Below are 20,064 nucleotides of genomic sequence, written 5' to 3'. Positions count from 1 at the left end.
ATGCATGAGGACTCCCAGATCCCTCTGCACTGAAGCACTCTTGATAATTCACTCCATTTAGATAATAAATTGCCTTTCCATTTTTCAGACCTCACACTTGTCCACGTTAAACTCCATCTGCCAATTTCTGGCCCACTTGTCTATCTATATCCATTTGTAAATTTCTTATTTCCTCATTGCAATTTACTATCCCACCTATTTTAGTGTAATCTGCAAAATTGTCTTTCATATCTCCTATCCCTCCATCCACGTCATTAATATATATTGTATAGTGGCACTCCACTAGTTACGTCTTGCCAACCAGAAAAAGACTCATTTATTCCGATTCTCTGTCTTCTGTCAGTTAGCCAGTCTTTTATCCAACCTAATAAATTACCCCAATCCCATGTGATTTTAATAATAATAATAATCTTTTATTGTCAAAAGTATGAAGTTACTGTGAAGAGCCCCGAGTCACCACATTCCGGCGCCTGTTCGGGTAAGCTGGTATGGGAATTGAACCCACGCTACTGGCCTTGTTTTTGTGCGGCACATTATCAAATGTCTTCTGGAAGTCCAGGTATACTACATCTACAGGATGCCCATAATCCATGTGGCTAACATCTTCGAAGAACTCTAGCAAATTAGTCAAACCCTTCATAAAACTATGCTGATCGGATAGATTGCGTTTTGATCTTTCTAAATGTCCTGTTATTACTTCCTTAATAACGGATTCTAACAATTTCCCAATGGTAGATGTTAAACCAACTGGTCTTTAGTTTCCTACTTTCTGTCTCCCTCCCATTTTGAATAAAGGCATTACATTAACATTTTTCCAATCCACTGAAACCTTTCCTTCATCCAGGGAATTTTGGAATATTATAATCAATGGATCCACTGTCTCCGCTGCCCCGTCTTTTAAGACTCTAGGATGTAGGCCATTAGGAGCTGGGGACATGTCAGCCTTCAATCCAATAGTTTCATTCATACTTTTTCCTTATTGACGATAATTGTTCCATGATAATTGTTCTAAGTTTCTCCCTTTCTATTACATCTGCATTACCTTTTACAATGGGATGGTACTCAGGAATGTGAAAACTGGTTTCATGGCATCTCATGCAAAACTGAGGCAAAATATTGATTTAATGTCTCCGTCATTTCTGTGTTAACCACTATTAAGTCCCTTGTCTCATCAGCCAAGGGATCAACATTCACATTAGTTACTCTCTTTCCTATTATCTGCCTGTAGAAGCTTTTGATTTCTTTTTTTTATAATTTTCTTTCATAATTTACCTTTGATCTTTTTATGACTTTTTTAGTATACCTTTGTTGATCTTGTTCCCCAATCTTCCAGCCTGCCGCTGGCCTTTGCAAAATGGTATGCCTTAGTTTTTGTCTTTATGTTATCTTTAACTTCCTTGTTTAGCCATGGATGTTTTTCCCCTTTTTACAATCTTTCTTCCCCTCCAGAATATACTTTAGTTGGGAGGAATTGAGTATCTCCTTAAACAACTGCCACTGCTCATCAACTTTCCTACCTTTTAGTCTTCCTGCTTAGTCCATTGGGACGCAGTTACTTTTGTTTAAGTCTAGAACACTAGTGCGCGTTTCTTGCCCTCAATATGATTTTGAAATTCCATCATGCTATGATCACTCTTCCCAAGAGGATCCTTACCGAGGAGGTAATTAATGAATCCCTCCTCATTGCACAATACCAAATCCAAAAGATTTGATTTGATTTATTATTGTCACAAGTATTAGTACACAGTGAAAAGTATTGTTTCTTGCATGCTGTACAAACAATGCATACCGTACAGAGGGAAGGAAGGAGAGACTGCAGAATATGTTACAGTTATAGCAAGGTGAAGAGAAAAGATCAACTTAATACGAGGTAGGTCCATTCAAAAGTCTGATAGCAGTAGAGAGGAAGCTGGGCCGGGGTTCTCCTCTACCCGGCGGGGCGGGGGGTCCCGGCGGGAGGGAGTGGCGTGAGCCACTCTGGCGTCGGGCTGCCCCAAAGGTGCGGATTTCTCCGCACCTTTAGGGGCCAAACCCACACCTTGAAGGGCTAGGCCCGCGCCGCAGTGGTTGGCGCGTCGCCGGCCGACGGGAAAGGCCTTTAGCGCCACGCCAGTCGGGGCCGATGGAACTCCGCCGGTCGGCAGAAGTCCGCGCATGCGTGGGAGCATCAGCGGCTGCGGACATCATCCCCGCGCATGCGCGGGGTCACTTCCGCATCGGCCATCGCAGAGGCTGTGGCCGAGGCGGAAGGAAAAGAGTGCCCCCACGACACAGGTCGGCCCGTGGATCGGTGGGGCCCGATCACGGACCAGGCCACCGTGGGGGCACAGATCTCCCCGCCCCCCACCCCAGGACCCCGGAGCCCACCCGCACCTCTAGTCCCGCTGGTAAGGTTGGTGGTTTGATTCACGCCGGCGGGACTGGCATGACAGCAGCGGTACTTAAGCCCATCGCTGGCCGGAGAATTGCCGGGGGGGCCCGCCGACCGGCGCAATTCCCCCCCGCTCCCCCGCTGAATTTTCGGTGCTGGAGAAGACGGGATTCACGCCGCCCCCTGGCGATTCTCCGGCCCAGCAGGGGGTCGGAGAATCCCGCCCCTGTTCTTGAGTCAGTTGGTACGTGACCTCAAACTTTGGTATCTTTTTCCTGACGAAGAAGGTGGAAGAGAGTTTGTCCGGGGTGCATGGGGTCCTTAATTATGCTGGCTGCCTTTCCGAGGCAGCGGGAATTATAGATAGAGTCAATGGATGGAGGCTGGTGTGCGTGATGGACTGGGCTACATTCACAATCTTTTGTAGTTTCCTGCGGTCTTGGGCAGAGCAGGAACCATACCAAGCTATGATACAACCAGAAAGAATGCTTTCTATGATGCATCTGTAGAAGTTGGTGAGAGTCGCAGGTGACATGCCACATTTCCTTAGTCTTCTGAGATAGTATAAAGTAGGCTGCTCTCTGGTTGGTTCCACTACATATTGCTCCAAGAGACGATGTCTAATACATTCAATGAACTCTCCCTTGAGGCTACACTTGCCAATTTGATTAATATTGGCTGCCATGTTTCCTCTTGCACAACAGTGACCACACTTCAAAAAAGCTATTCATAAGGTGTAAAATACTTTTGAATATCCAGTGGTAATGAAAAACACGATATAAACGCAAGCTTTTCTTTCTTTAAAAAATAAGGAAGCCTATTGAACAGGAGGAAAATGGACCGGCGTGATGGACAGATTAGATTTTCAGTGAAATCTTCTGTCCCTTTTTGTTCTCTGCTAGCCTTTCAATTGAATGCACTAATTTTTTGCCTCGACAATCAATAAAATATTATTCCCAAAAGCTTTGCCTTTCAAATCATTTTGTGAATTGAAGAAGCATTTAAGTTTGTAAAAAGCCTATAATATCACATTTGTAACTCAAGGCATCAAGCAGAATTATTCATAGACATTCTTGACCACATATTTGCAGTCTGTTATTCTATTTCCAGGTTACTTGATGAATTTTAGAAGTAATCTTGGATGACCAGTGTAGTTAAGAATAGCCACGGGCCAGTGGTAGAACCCTGACCTCCAATCAGAAGCTTGAAGGTATGTCCCACTCCAGAGACTGAAGAACATAAAGTAGCCTGATTTTCTTGTTTGCTACTAAGGGAATACTACCTTGTCTGAGATGCCATGAAACCAAGACTGAGTGTCCTGGCCAAAACCTATCCCTTAATGAACATCGCCCAAACATATTATCTGGCAAGTTTCCACATTGCTATTTCTGGGAGCATGCTGTGTACAAATTGGCTGCACATATGAGTGACTACCCTTTGAGAGTACTGCATTACTGTAAAGCGCTTTGGGATGTTCCAAAATAAGGAACGCAGCCTCTATAAATTCTCATGCTTTCTTCCTTTACTTTTGTGAACAGGTTAAAGAAATATCATTTTGGAATGTCCATTGAAACACAGAAGATTTATCATAAGAAGCCATTCCGTTCTTGACTGAACCAAACATTTCCTCTCATGGGCTGATTTCAAATGGTCTCAGTTCCCTGCTTTCTCTATGTACTTTTATATTCTTCACAAGTGTCTCATTGCTTCAGAGATACTGGGCGAGATTCTCCACTCCCGCGCCGGTTGGGAGAATCGCCTGGGCCGCCAAAATTTCCCGGGACGCCGGTCCAACGCCCTCCCGCGATTCTCCCAAGCAGCGGGAACGGCCCCGTCGAGTTCCGCGGGCCGGAGACACCCAAAATGGCGATTCTCCGGCACCCCCGCTATTCTCAGGCCCGGATGGGCCGAGCGGCCAGGCCAAAACGGCGGGTTCCCCCCGGCGCCGTCCACACCTGGGGCGAAATTCTCCCCCAACGGCGCGATGTCCGCCGACTGGCGCCAAAGACGGCGCCAATCAGACGGGCATCGCGCCGGCCCAAAGGTGCGGAATGCTCCGCATCTTTGGCGGCCTAGCCCCAACATTGAGGGGCTAGGCCGACGCCGGAGGGATTTCCGCCCCGCCAGCTGGCAGGAATGGCGTTTGTTGCCCCGCCAGCTGGCGCGGAAATGCGGCGCATGCGCGGGAGCGTCAACGGCCGCTGACAGTTTCCCGGCGCATGCGAGGGAGCGTCAGCGGCCGCTGAAAGTTTCCCGCGCATGCGCAGTGGGGAGAGTCTCTTCCGCCTCCGCCATGGTGGAGGCCGTAGCGGAGGCGGAAGGAAAGAGTGCCCCCACGGCACAGGCCCACCCACGGATCGGTGGGCCCAATCGCGGGCCAGGCCACCGTGGGGGCACCCCCCGGGGTCAGATCGCCCCGCACCCCCCCCCCCAGGACCCCGGAGCCCACCCACGCCGCCTGGTCCCGCCGGTAAATACCAGGTTTGATTTACGCCGGCGGGACAGGCAATTTCTGGGCGGGACTTCGGCCCATCCGGGCCGGAGAATTGAACGGGGGGTCCCGCCAACCGGCGTGGCCCGATTCCCGCCCCCGCCCAATCTCCGGTACCGGAGACTTTGGCAGGGGCGGGGGCGTGATTCACGGCGGCCAACGGCCACTCTCCGAGAATGACGCCCCTGGTCGCTGCTGTCGGGAACAGCGCGGGAACGCTGGGGGAGGGGGGGGGGCGGCCTGCAAGGGGGGGGGGTGGATCCTGCACCGGGGGGTACCTCAAATGTGGGATGGCCCGCGATCGGTGCCCACTGATCGTCGGGCCGTCCTCTCTGAAGGAGGACCTCCTTCCTTCCGTGGCCCAGCAAGATCCGTCCGCCATCTTCTTGCAGGGCGGACTCGGAGAGGACGGCAACCACGCATGCGCGGGTGACGCCAGTTATGCGGCGACGGCCGCGTCATGTATGCGGCGCCGCCTTTACGCGGCGACAAGGCCTGGTGCATGTAGATGACGCGGCCCCGATCCTAGCCCATTATCAATGTGACTGACTCTTAAATGCCCTCAGGGATGGGCAACAAATTTTGGCCCAGCCAGCGATGCCCACATCCCATGGACACAAAGAAAAAAAAATATTTCAAGGTCTGTCACATTCTTCAAATATTTTCTTCCATGTCCCTTCACAGAGAGAACATCACCCAAGTAGAAATTCAGGATCTATTGATCGGAGCTTCTGCTTTGTTTGTTCAGCATCAAGAAACCCAAACACAATTACCTTTTTCCTCACTGAAGACAAATAAAGTCTTGATCGCTGATCCTCATTCAAAGGCACTTGGTCTCTGATCAAGGGACCTGGCACGGAGAAAAGGATGCGGGGGAGGAGGGTGGATCAATAATCCCCTCGCCGTGACCCCATCCCACTCTGTCTCACCTATGGTTTGGGTCCCTCATCGATCCTAGGCATTTGGTGGTTGCATTTCCAGAAGGAACCACTGCCCCAGTGGCGCTGACAGGCAGTGGAGCCTGAGGTTGGCCTTCAGGCACAAGCAGGTGTACTTTCTTCCCTGGGGTCCTAAATTGCCAAAGAAGGCCCGATGCTGGCCACTCAAGTAGCTGATGGGAACTTAATACAGGTGAGCCTTCCACAACGGAGGCAACAAGAGGCTCCAGCCAGTTTTCCAGCCGGCAGATGAAAGCCCTGCTGCCCACATTAAATTCCACTGTTCATGCAAGAGAGAGTTCATATTAACTAAGGTATGCAACAAATAACAACATTCGCAGTATCTGCAGAATGAGGACAGTATAATGCAAATGCTTAAACCAGTCTAGGTAACAACATTAAAAAAAATGATTTCCCAAGGATTATTAAATTTAGTTATCATCACCTGTATACGAAATACAACACTTGGCCCTAAATTGTTTGTTTCTAGGAAGTCAAGGTTCAAAATATCAAGGCCATTAATCACTGGGGAACATTTGTGCAGACCGGAAATCAGGAAAATAATCACTGGTCTGTGAAAGGAAGTTAAACTATTCAACCACCTGTCCTTCAAAATAGAGCTGAGTCACCAGGAAAAACCCATCACTCAGAGATCTTTGCAATACTGCCTCTGGAATTGCTGAATATGAAAACAGGGTCGCGCAGGAACTTCATGTCTGCTTAACCTATAGCGGAAAGATAACAAACAATTTCACAAAAGTTTACATCAATTAAGTTACAGTGTGATTGGTGGCTGTCTTGGCATCACTACCAGGACACTACCACCACACACAAAAACATAGATTTCAGCTGGACACCTGCTCACACTTTCCTTAATATTTGAATTTTGGTTCCCAGACAACAGTTTCAATTATCCTAATTCCAATACTGTACTTTGCAACATATGTTGCAGAGATCACAGATGTAGTTTGAGAGGCGGTAAATTTAGAACTGAGACAAGGAGGAACTACTTCTCGCAGAGGGTGGTCAATTTGTGGAACTCGCTGCCCCATAGTGCGGTGGAGTCGGAGTCAATAATTGGCTTTAAGAAGGAGATAGACATATTTCTGATTTTAAAAACGGGTTCAAGGATATGTGGAACAATCAACACACGAACACCTCGACAACAAGGACACCTACGTAAGACTGCTGTTCATCGACTCCAGCTCCGCCTTCATCACCATTTTCCCGAAAAGACGAATAACCAAACTCTGCAATCTAGAACTTGACCCCTCCCAGTGCAGCTGGATCCTTGACTTCCTCATCAACAGACCGCAATCTGCCAGGATAGGCAACAGCACCTCCTCCACAATAGTCCTCAACACCGGGGCCCTGAAAGGATGTATGCTCAGTCCTCTACTGTACTCCCTACACACATGACTGTGTGGCAAGATTTAACGCCAACTCAATCTATAAGTTTGCGGATGATACGACTGTGGTGGGCCGCATCTCAAACAATGACGAATCAGACGACAGGAGGGAGATAAATCACTTGATTGCATGGTGTACCGAAAACAATCTCTCTCTAAATGTCAAAAAGACCAAGGAACCGATCATCGACTTCAGGAAGCATAGCATGACACACACTCCCGTCTACATCAATGGCTCCGAAGTCGGTAGATGGTCGATAGCTTCAGGTTCCTGGGGATCACCATCACCAACAGTCTGTCCTGGTCCACTCACGTTGATGCAACACGTGTGAAGACCCGCACATCCAGACATAGGAACAGCTTCTTCTCTACAGCCACAAGACTCCTCAACGACTCCCCCTCGGACTGATCTGTTCCCTGTCAGAACACTATTCACGACGCCCTATGCTGCTCTTGCTCATTGCCGAGACCATGCAGACGCTGCGACAACGAATGAACGGACATCGCGCGACAATCACCAGGCAGGAATGTTCCCTTCCAGTCGGGGAACACGTCAGCAGTCAAGGGCATTCAGCCACTGATCTCCGGGTAAGCGTTCTCCAAAGCGGCCTTCAGGACGCGCGACAACGTAGAATCGACGAGCAGAAACGTATAGCCAAGTTCCGCACACATGAGTGCTGCCTCAACCGGGACCTGGGATTCATGTCGCATTACATTCATCCCCCACCATTTGGCCGGCAAAATCCTACCAACTGTCCTGGCTTGACACAATTCACCCCTCTTTAATCTGGGTTACCCCTATCTCTGGATCTGTAAAGATTTAATCACCTGCTAATGCTCACACATTCCAAGAATTGTCTGGCATCTTTGAATTTGTCTATATATGTGTTTCTGGAACATACCTCTTCATTCACCTGAGGAAGGAGCAGCGCTCCGAAAGCTAGTGATATCGAAACAAACGTGTTGGACTTTAACCTGGTGTTGTAAGACTTCTTATTGTGCTCACCCCAGTCCAACGCCGGCATCTCCACATCATGGCTCTTGCTCATGTATTTGCTTTGTTTGGCCCCTTGTTCCTCACTGTAACCAATTACTGTTTGTCGATGTACCATTTGTCAATGTTCTCTGTTGATTATTCTTTTTGTCTACTATGTACGTACTGTGTACATTCCCTCGGCCGCAAAAAAATACTTTTCACTGTACTTCGGTACATGTGATAATAAATCCAAATCAAATCAAATCAGTTGGATTTGGGACCAGGAAGAGGTCAGCCATGATCTGATTTAATGGTGGAGCAGGCTCGAGGGGCTAAATTGCCTACTTCTGCCCCTAATTCATATGTTCTATGTTCAGAAAGCATTTTGATTCTCTGAAAGATTATGAAATGAGATCAAGATAGTGGAATTAGCTCTGGACTCAACAGTCAGACACAATTGACCAAACAGTGTACTTCTCTACCATAAATTTCATTTCTGCAAAACAAATTATTTGTTGGTCACTTTTAGGCAACATTGAACTTTTTGGATAAACCTCTCCAGTGATTACTGGATGCAGAAGTTGAATAACAAGTCAAAAAAATGGACACGCATCATTCCTCATTCATGTACAAATTTCCACCCCTACAAATTGAAACTGAAATCCATTTTATATGGAGTATTTGCTAACTATTTTCAAAGCAGCTGTTGTGTAACAATATTAACTTTTTCAATTAAATAGCTATTCAGTTTCAATTTAAGATTATATGACACTGGCCTTTCATGGCATTTAGTTGCAGTGCAGTGCTGACAACTGGAAGAATCACATTAACCAAAAGAAACAGTGCATTGAAGTAATGAATCATAAATTCTCACATACAGCCTTCTTCTAAGGTCATTATGTGGAGCAGCGTTCTAACCTTCGCTGTCAGGCCACATCAGGCTACCATTTACTACTTTTAGTCTGCAGTTGCTGTGTTCAGACAATTTTATATCTCCCATTGCTAATAATAAAATCACAATAACCTGTGTTTTCAATCCACAATTACGGAGCTAAAACACATTAGAATATTTGTATTTAAAAGGTAAATAGAAATTTGTTTTAACAAGTAATAGAATTGATGTATTAAATCTGGTTTACAGACATAGAACATAACAGCGCAGTACAAGCCCTTCGGCCCGAGATGTTGCGCCAACCTGTGAAACCACTCTAAAGCCCATCTACACTATTCCCTTATCGTCCATATGTCTATCCAATGACCATTTGAATGCCCTTAGTGTTGGCGAGTCCACTACTGTTGCAGGTAGGGCATTCCACGCCCTTACTACTCTTTGAGTAAAGAACCTACCTCTGAAATCTGTCTTATAACTATCTCCCCTCAACTTAAAGCTATGTCCCCTCGTGCTAGACATCACCATCCGAGGAAGAAGGCTCTCACTGTCCACCCTATCCAATCCTCTGATCATCTTGTATGCCAGTGCATAACCTTATTTTGTTTATTTTAAAATACATTAAAAACAAAACTCCCAGTTCGCAAAGAACTTCCTGAAAATATATTAAACACAAGAAATAGCATAAAGCAACACTTAATACAAAGCCAATTAAAAAGCAATAATTGTATTGTAACCCTTGCAGCATTTGGTCCGCATGGCAGGATCAGTTAAACATCAGCCAATGTTTTACCTTGTGGGTAGAACTAAAAACCATAGTTTGAGAATAAGAAGTCACCCAATTAATAGAGATGAGGAGGAATTTCTTAGAAACATAGAAAATAGGAGGAGTAGGCAGTCGGCCCTTCGAGCTTGCTCTGTCATTCAACATGATTATGCTTGATCCTCTATCTGAACATAATACTCCAGCACTCCAGCCGTATCCCTCGAAACTTTGAGTCTCAAAATCTATTTCCTTCTCAAATATATTCAGTGATTGGTTGCCACAATCTTCTGTGGTATTCCAAGGTTCACCACCCTGAATGAAAATGTTCTTATCTTCGTCCAAAATGACCGAACTCATAGCCTGAGACTGTGACCCTTTGTTCTATATCCTCTAGCCAAAGGAAAGAACATCCTTGCATCCAGTCTGTCCAGCTCTGTCAGAATGTTATATGTTTCAATGAGATCCCCTCTCATTCTTCTAAATTCCAGCAAATACAGGCCCAGTTGACCCAATCTCTCCTCATATGACAATCTTGTCATCCCAGTATTCTGAATCATGACTCTTTAGAATTCTGTATCTCAAAGTACTGGGGAGCCAGAATCATTGAATTTTATTGGAAGTTATGACAGAAAGATTTTTGAATGAGAGTACTGGGTATGAAGCTTCAATGCTTGGTCCATGAGTTTCTGTAAGATGGCTGGACCCTGAGCAATCCAAACAACAGAACGTCAAAATGGTAAAGACTCTAGAGAGCTGAGAAAGCTATTTTTTCTTTTGCAGACTCTATTAAAGGGATCTGCTTGTGTCAGGTCAGGTGGGGGCGCAGTTGTATTGTCACTAGATTCGTAATCCAGAGGCCCAGGTTAATCCTCTTGGGTCCGGCCGCCTCCGCCTTCAGCAAACAAAAGTCACTCCATGTGTCGGCGGGTGACCGGTGCTTCGGGCGCCAATCCCATTTTTTACCCAACACGCGATTCTCCACTGCATCGGGAACTCTGCTATCGACAGTTGACGGCAGAGAATCCACCCCAATATCTTTCCTTAAATAAGGGGATCAAAACTGTTCATGGTACTCCAGATGTGATCTCACCAGTACCTTGTACATTTACAGCAAGACTTCACTACCCTTGCACTCCAACCTCCTTGAAATAAGGGTCAACAATCTAAGAGCCTTCCAGATTTCCTGCTGCACCTTTATCATAGAATTTACAGTGCAGAAGGAGGTCATTCGGCCCATCAAGTCTGCACCGGCTCTTGGAAAGAGTACCCTACCCAAGGTCAACACCCCACCCTATCCCCATAACCCAGTAACCCCACCCAACACCTGTGTTCTAACTTTTTGTGTTTCTTGAACAAGTACATTTTTACACAGTGAGTGTTAGGTTCTATAATGCACTGTCGGAGAGTATAGTGGAGATAGATTTGCGACTTTCCAAAGAGAATTGGGCAATTGTCTGAAGAGAAAACAAACTTCCGTGCTACGGGGAAAAGGCAAGGAAGCGAGGCTAGCCAAGTTGCTCTTACGCAATTGGCATGGACACAACAGGCCAAATGGCTTTCTTCTGTACGCTAACCATTCTTTAACTCTATCTTCCTAGAGATGTGAAGTGCTACCAAATTACAAGCTAGTGCTGTTTTTTTATTTAAGTCTATATTCCAATGTGAAGTAAAGAACAGTAATTTCATTGTCTCAACAAAGCATCAACACATGGAAAGACATAACATCCAGTTTCCTTGTTTCCACAAAGTTGTTTATTAAAGACCAGGCTGAAATCACAGACGTTATGCTTGCAGAGAAAGCTGACAAACATTCCAGCTGAAAGCACACTGCAGCATTATCTGTAGAATAATGGAGATAGTTATTAGAACTTCAATGAGGCTTACAAATTGAAAAAAGATCGACTTAATGTGAAACTGCATTAAGAGAGAAATGTAATTTTTTTAAGCAGTTATGTCGTTAGATGTTGATTTGCCTCAACAAGATCACAGAACAGATGAAAAAGACCATCTGATACTTAGCTCATATATCCAAAGGCTACACTTGAAAGTTGGTTGCTTAGCTGAATAACTTAGCATCTGCAATTTTGTATTTACATTTTACTGTGGGAAATTGACTCAAAATAATCTTTAATTTTAAGTTTAATTTTCGTCCCATTAAGTCATTGGGTATGTGCATTTTTGGCAAAGGCTACATGAGGAAAGACAATGGTGAGTCATCTTCTTGATTACAATTGAGTTACTGACAAAACTATTTCAGAGCGTAAGAGTAAACCATATTGTTGTGGGTCTAGAAGACAAACTAGGAATGGATTGCAAAATTCTTCAACTGAAGAACACGAGCAAACCAGGTGAGTTATGGCAGTCCAATAATTTCATGGTCACCATTACGGATACTGGGCCAAAGGCAGATATATGGAGTTAGTTCACAAATCAACTATGATCTGACCGAATGGCGGAGCGGACTGGAGAGCCTGAAGTCTACTCCTGTTCCTGTGTTCACCTATCAACATATTGCTGAGATACACATTTTAGGAACTCAATTTTTCTCCTTTTCATTAAGCATTCTTCAGGTTTCACGCAAGACAAGTAATTGGGGTCTATCTATATCAGCATAGATGGAGGACTGGTTAATTGACAATACACCAATAATCAACGGCTCCTTTGAACTTCAACAAAGATACTGCAAGTATCAGTATTTGGGCTTCAGCTATTTTTAGTCTACGCCAATGATTTAGATAAGGTGACAGAGCGCAATGTATCCAAATTTGCTGATAAGACAAAGCAAGCTGTAAGTAAAACACAAAGAAGCTGTGATGGCATAAATAGGCATGTCAGATGAGTGAAGAAAATGGCAGAATATAACACAGAGAAATGTGAAGATATCTACTTGTGTGTGAAAACAGAACAGCAAAATATATTTTCAATGGTGAGAGATTAGGAAACCTTGAAATTCAAAGAGATCTGGTTGCCTTCATACATGAATCAGAAAGCTAACATGCAGCAATTAGGGAGGCAAAATGTACAGTAGCTTTTATTACAAAGGAGCACAAGATTAAAGCTCTGTTGAAGAGTCATACAAATACAACAAGTTGGGTGGGATTCTCCCAATATTAGATTAATTGTGGTGGCGGGTGGCTCCAATGGAGCCTTTCCTGCCGGAACAAAGGAATTAGGAGCAGAAGTTGGCAATTCAGCACCTCATGCCTGCTCCGCTATTCAATCAGATCATGGCTGATCTCTTCCTGGTCTCAAATCCACCTCCCCACCTGTTTCCAATAATCCTTTAACCTGTTTTTTTATTTTAATTCAGAAATATATCTCCTTCTTGAAACCATTTAATGACTCAGACTCCACTGCACAATGGGATAGCGAGTTCCACAAATGTTCACCACCCTCTATGAGAAATAGTTCTTCCTCGTCTCAATTCTAAATCTACCGCCTCTGAACCTATATCTGTGATCCACTGGCCAGAATAACGGGATCCCACACCAGATTCTGCACTTGATACCTCATTAATTATGCACAGGCGAGTTCCCCTCCAAGTCACCTGGTGGGCTGGCACCTGATTTGTCCGCCTGCCATCAGCAGGCAGGTTCGAAGGTGCCAGAGCCATCCATATCCAGCACACACATACCACTCTCACCAGTCCACCTGTTGTCACCAGACTGTACAAGTTTTCAAGAACCCAGAGACAGAGGCGAGGAGCCTCAAGAAGGCGGCGGCATCAGCTTTCAGTGCCAGGGTCCTTATTCCAGGGATTGGGGCCAACTAGCCTGTGCTGTACCCCACGCCGGCTCAAAGAAGAACACAAACTTCACCTCTTTGACCTGGGAGCCGTTTCCCAGGAGGTCAACGTGCTATCATCCACCAACAAAGTGCCATCCAGTGCAAAAAGCCAATGAATGATCTCATCAGCTCCACCGGGATAAATAGTCTCTCAGCTTCCTCGGCATCATGTGCTCAAGCAGCTACTCTCTTTGCTGCTTTGTTGCACTCATCTCAAAATCTCTGGCAAACTGAAGACCACTCTGTGCATACCACTTTAATCAATCGGGTTTGAGACCGACGTGGTGTAATGCAAGATTGGAAGGTCTAATGCAAGATTGGAAGGTCTAATGTGATGCCAGCAAGCAGCTGTTTTAATGAGTATTCATGAGATGTAAATAGTGTTCACGTGACCAGCCACCAGGAAAACCGACCCACCATTGAGAGAATTGCAACGTGATTTTATGTGAAATGAAAATGAAATGAAAATCGCTTATTGTCACAAGTAGGCTTCAAATGAAATTACTATGAAAAGTCCCTAGTCGCCACATTCCAGCGCCTGTTCGGGGAGGCTGGTACGGGAATTGAACCCGCGCTGTTCTGCTTTACAAGCCAGCTGTTTAGCCCAGTCAGCAAGTTTCTGACTTTTTGGCACCCATTAGATTCTCCGTTCCTGCCTGCCTCGAAACCCGCTATGGGTAGGATGGGAGAATTCGACCCACTAATTTTCTTGTTCGGTCTCTAGGGGCTGATCTTTTCCAGCATTTTCTTTTTTATTTCTACTGTGTTTTAATTGAAAGTGTCTTAATTGAAAGCTGCAGAGTCCCAAATAATTAAACTTGTTGAAAATTTTGTCTGTGATCAATGCCACAAATTCAACTAATATTTATAAAAATGAGACCTGATCAAATAATTGTAGGCATATCCAATATTAGATAAATCCAAATACTGAATTCTACCATTAAGGTCGCAAGTAAATACAGCTCCCTTCCACAGAAAAAACTCCAACACCCTGGGCGTGATTCTCCCATGCCGCAGCATATGGGAGAATCACTGTTCGGGCCATTTTTTCCCGCAGCGCCGGTCCGACGCCGGCAGGCGATTCTCCCATGAGCGGAGAAGCAGCGCCATTGCGCCGGCGCTTCTGGCGCGGTCGCGGGCCGAGGCCGGGCCACCGATTCTCCGGCCTTGATGGGCCGAGCAGCCGCGCGGAAACGGCAGAGTCCCGGCGGCGCCGTTCACACCTGGTCGCTGCGGCGGAAACTCTGTGCGAGGGTCGGGGGGCGGCCGGTGGGGCGGGGAAAAGCGCTCCTTCACTGGGGGGGCCTCCGATGGGGTTTGGCCCGCGCCGGCCCTATTTTATTACGCGGACGGTCCCTGAACCCCCACGCCATGTTGCGTCGGGGCCGGCGCGCTGAAGAAGTCCCGCGGCGTCACTGAGCATGCGCGGGTTGGCGCGGCCCAGCTGCGCATGCACGGGTTGGCGCGGCACCGATTTGGCACCGGGAAGGGAGGCTGGAGCGGCATGAACCGCTCCAGCGTCGTGCTGGCCCCCACAGTCAGTAGTCCCCACACCCATTTTGCGCCGTCGCACTGAGTCTCCATTTCGGAGAATCGCGTCCCCTACCTCCAATAAAAATTTTATTACGACAAAAAAAAATTCAGTAATGGAGAAGGTTCACATTATTACAATCAATACAAATACACACATTTCAACAGCTGAATCAAATACATTTTTGATGGTCTTCAGGTGAAGACAACTGCCAACTTCCATTCTTTTTGAATCAATTAAAGTTATACTGTAATGTTAACATAACAAAAATAGAACAAAAACAGGCAGAAAGAATCAAATCAGCTGTTCCATATCAATGATATGATGATCTCGGCTGTTATTTGGAATAGCAGCATTCCAAGTGGTGAATCAAATTCAAACGTTTCTGGAAGTCAGTGAAGAGTACAATAATACAGTAAAATTATCTGTTGTCGCTGTACTATTTCGGTTTTAATTTGCTTTCTGCCCATTGTATTGTTTCTTCTTCACTGCCTTATCATTCCATTCTAGCATTGTGTCAAGCATCAATCATCATGGCAGCAAAAAACACGGATGAAAATGTGTGTTGTTGGAAATTAAATCACTCAATTATTTTTGAACATTTAACTGCTTTAAACATTGTGCTACGAACCCAGCTGATGTTAATACTGATCAAGTTAGATCTCGAGAGTGAAACCTAGCTTGATAGATTCTAATTTTGAGTGTGTGGGGGGAGGGGGCAGAGTGGTTGAAAAAAGAAGCTGCGGTGAACACTTACTGAACACATTCACAAGAGTCTACCAACCTACTTTTTTTTTGGAAACAGAAAAAATAAAACTCACAACAAAAAAGGTTGGAAAGATTTCAATACAAGGATCAGAAAATGATTAAAATTCACACATCGCAGCAAAACCTTTACAAACCCCAGTGAAGATTTACCATTATTTCCTTTTTATAAAGTATTTTTATTGAGGCATTCGCAAAAGCAGTAAATACAAACAAAACCAAGAACAAACAGAATCATAATAAATAACTAGCTAACCAACACCCCAACTCCCCTGCCATTCCCCTCCTCCTGTCCTGCCTTTCCCATAATATTCTCCACTTGCCTGAATCCATACAGCTCCAACAACACTGAAGAAGCGCGACACCATCAAAGACAAAGCAACCCACTGGATTGCTACCCCTTCCACAAACTCCACCACTCCCTCCACCACCGACGAACAATGGCAGCAGTGTAGATCATCTACAAGATGGAAAGCAGAAACTCACCAAGGCTCCATAGGCATCACCTTCGAAATTCACGACTGCTGTCATCTACAAAGACAAGGGCAACAGATACCTGGGAACATCACCAGCTAAAGGTTCCCTTCCAAGTCACTCACCACCCTGACTTGGGAAATATATTGCTGTTCCTTTATTGTCGCTGGTCAATATCCTGGAACTCCCGCTGTAACAGCACTGTTGATCTCACTATCTCTCAGGGACTACAGCAGTTCAAGAATGTAGCTCACCATCACCAGGCAGAGGGTAGCAATGGAAGGGTGCTTTTCTAATTGGAAGGCTGTGACTAGTGGTGTTCTGCAGGGATCAGTGCTGGGACCTTTGCTGTTTGTAGTATATATAAATGATTTGGAGGAAAATGAAACTGGTCTGATTAGTAAGTTTGCAGACGACACAAAGGTTGGTGGAATTGCAGATAGCGATGAGGACTGTCAGAGGATACAGCAGGATTTAGATCGTTTGGAGACTTGGGCAGAGAGATGGCAGATGGAGTTTAATCCGGACAAATGTGAGGTAATGCATTTTAGAAGGTCTAATGCAGGTAGGGAATATACAGTGAATGGTAAAACCCGGTCCACAGGTCACTGAAAGGGGCAACACAGGTGGAGAAGGTAGTCAAGAAGGCATACGGCATGCTTGCTTTCATTGGCCGGGGCATTGAGTATAAGAATTGGCAAGTCATGTTGCAGCTGTATAGAACCTTAGTTAGGCCACACTTGGAGTATAGTGTTCAATTCTGGTCGCCACACTACCAGAAGGATGTGGAGGCTTTAGAGAGGGTGCAGAAGAGATTTACCAGTATGTTGCCTGGTATGGAGGACATGAGCCATGAGGAGCGGTTGAATAAACTCGGTTTGTTCTCACTGGAACGACGGAGGTTGAGGGGAGACCTGATAAAGGTCTACAAAATTATGAGGGGCATTGTCAGAGTGGATAGTCAGAGGCTTTTTCCCAGGGTAGAGGGGTCAATTACTAGAGGGCATAGGTTTAAGATGCGAGGGGCAAGGTTTAGAGGAGATGTACGAGGCAAGTTTTTTTTAATACAGGGGGTAGTGGGTGCCTGGAACTCGCTGCCGGAGGAGGTGGTGGAAGCAGGGACGATGGTGACATTTAAGGGGCATCTTGACAAACACATGAATAGGATGGGAATAGAGGGATACGGACCCAGGAATTGTAGAAGATTTTAGTTTAAACGGGCAGCATGGTCGGCACAGGCTTGGAGGGTCGAAGGGCCTGTTCCTGTGCTGTACTTTTCTTTGTTCTATCACCTTCTCAAGGTCAACTAGGAATGGGCAATAAGTGCTGGCCTAGCCAGCGACTCCCACATTCCGTCAATGAATAATGAAAAAACGACTATTGCTAAAAAAAAAGAGACATGCCGTCAAAACTTTCACTCATCAGGACAGTTTACAATAATAATGGGAACAACAATTTATGCTGCATGAAAAGAGTGTTAATTGGTTGGCAAGTCAATTCCGATTGGTAGAGGCACTGCCAATTGAGAATGCACAAAGGAACACTTAGCTGCCAAGCTTTTTCTCAAACCAAGCTGGACAACTCTGATTCATCAAGGCATTGCCACAGGAAATGATTGTCCCAAGCTTTTGTTTTGTTAGAATCATAAAATCATATAATTTACAGTGCAGAAGGAGACCGTTCGGCCCACCGAGTCTACACCAGCCCTTGAAAGAGCACCCTACTTATGTCCATGCCTCTAGCCTATCCGCATAATCCAGTAACCCCACCTAAACCTTTTGGACACAAAGGGGAAATTTATCATGGCCAATCCACCTAACCTGCACATCTTTGGACTGTTGGAGGAAACCAGAACACCCGGAGGAAACCCATGCACACACGGGGGAAAAAGTCATGCGTTGACATTCAGTGAGGCGGTGGCAGTGGTAATGTCACTGGAATGGTAAACCAGAGACCCAGAGTAATGTTCAAATCCCACCACTGCAGATGGGGAAATTGGAATTCAATAAAAAAATCTGGAATTAAAAAAGTCGAACAATGTCACTAATTAGGGAAGGAAATCGGTCATCCTTACCTGGTGCTGCCTACATGTGTGTCTCAGCCTGCGACACCCACAACCCATGAACAAATTTTTAAAAACATGTTCATTCTGTCTGCAATGAACAGGGTTGTCTGTGAACATATGTAGATTCTAATGTGCAAATATGCCACACTACGAGCCCAACTGATGATCTTAAAATTGGTTTTCAGTGTAATTCTATACATAAATCAAGATTGCTTGGCAAGTATTTCCCAATCACGGAATCACATTTAATGTCGGACACTGCAGACGCTCACGCCAGCAGCACACCCCCTATTGTGGGTTTCATGGCGGTGTGTGATGGCTTCAATGGGAATTCCCATTTCGGCTGTAAGGCAGGAAACTCTATCCTATGTTTTTAAGCTTTGTAAGCGAAGGCTGATTGGGTAAAGTCTGTACATTCCTGCTGCGAACAGCCAAAGAGACCTGCTGTTTGATATGGCCCGCCTGTCGTTGGGATGTACGACTTACAACCTGGCATCACACAGACACCGAAATTCACATACTCGACATTCACTACTCAATTAGTAACGAAATGGCTAACAACAGTGGTATTCTCCACTAACAGGATGCTGACATCAAAGCCGAAATACTCCAGCTGTTCATTGGCAACGGGATTCTCTGGTCTGCCCACAGCACACCTCTGCCTGCGGATTTCCTGGCGGAGGGAGTGGCTTCAGTGGGAAATCCCATAGACAGTGGTGGGAGCAGAGAACCCCGCCGCCAGCGAACGGCGCACCATCCCTCGCAACCAAAAAGCACACAGCTAGGAGACCAGAAAATCCCGCCCCCTTGCCAACAAGACGGTCTGAAGTCCAGTGCTGGTGCGATGCCGGGTCTGTTGTACGGCAGTCCAAAATTTGCAAAGTACAGACGGTTGTTAAGATAGATTATTATTAGTATTTTTGTGTTCTGTGAAATTCTGTGAAACAGGTTTGTGGGGGGGGGGGCTGGGTAATGTCTGCAGACGACAAACTGAGTTGAGAACATCAAAGGGGCTGGGTACAAAAGGCAGGTACTTGAAGAGTATATGGCCAAGTTGGATGTTCTACAAGTAAATAGGTATAAATTTGCATTAGGAGATAAATAATGTTTGTTGTGTTTGAGTTGTTAAATTTCACAGGGAAGTAAAATGGGGTATATAAATTTAAAAGGCCATAAATAAAGTATGGTTTTTAGATTTGATTTTACTCAAAATTGATGGCCATAAGATAAAATATTTTTATATTCTGGGAAAGGTAAATTTCAAAGAAGGTTAAGGGTAATGAGAAACGATAAAATAGATCAAACATATTTAAAAGAGGAGCTATGTTAAGAAGTAGCCATGTAAGACCTGCTGGAGTATGCTCTGTGCTGGGAGAGAGCTGTGGAAAGAATCAAAGTGAAGCAACATTTCAGCAAACCCAGAAAAGTACCTGTGTATTTCCAGAAAGCAAGGATTTGTTTAAAAATTTCTTTGAACTTCCACAGCAGAGTGGGAGACAAAGAGATGCCCTGAGACATGGTGCCTCGATAGCAACAGTGAAGTTGCCTTGTGGTAATATTACTTGAATTGTTTAAGAGATTAATTGTGGTGATCCACTGTAAT

At 45.4% G+C, this 20,064-nt stretch overlaps 1 protein-coding gene across 1 annotated transcript in view; it reads right to left on the bottom strand.

The window, feature by feature from the left end:
* The window catches only part of ctnna2 (catenin (cadherin-associated protein), alpha 2), a 1,959,617-nt gene that overhangs the window by 1,866,426 nt on the left and 73,127 nt on the right, over positions 1 to 20,064 (bottom strand). The gene's annotated exons all lie outside the window — the stretch shown is intronic.

This window comes from Scyliorhinus torazame, chromosome 3 (genome assembly GCF_047496885.1).
Source record: "Scyliorhinus torazame isolate Kashiwa2021f chromosome 3, sScyTor2.1, whole genome shotgun sequence".
Lineage (NCBI taxonomy): Eukaryota > Metazoa > Chordata > Chondrichthyes > Carcharhiniformes > Scyliorhinidae > Scyliorhinus > Scyliorhinus torazame.
This window is presented reverse-complemented; position numbering and strand designations above follow the sequence as displayed.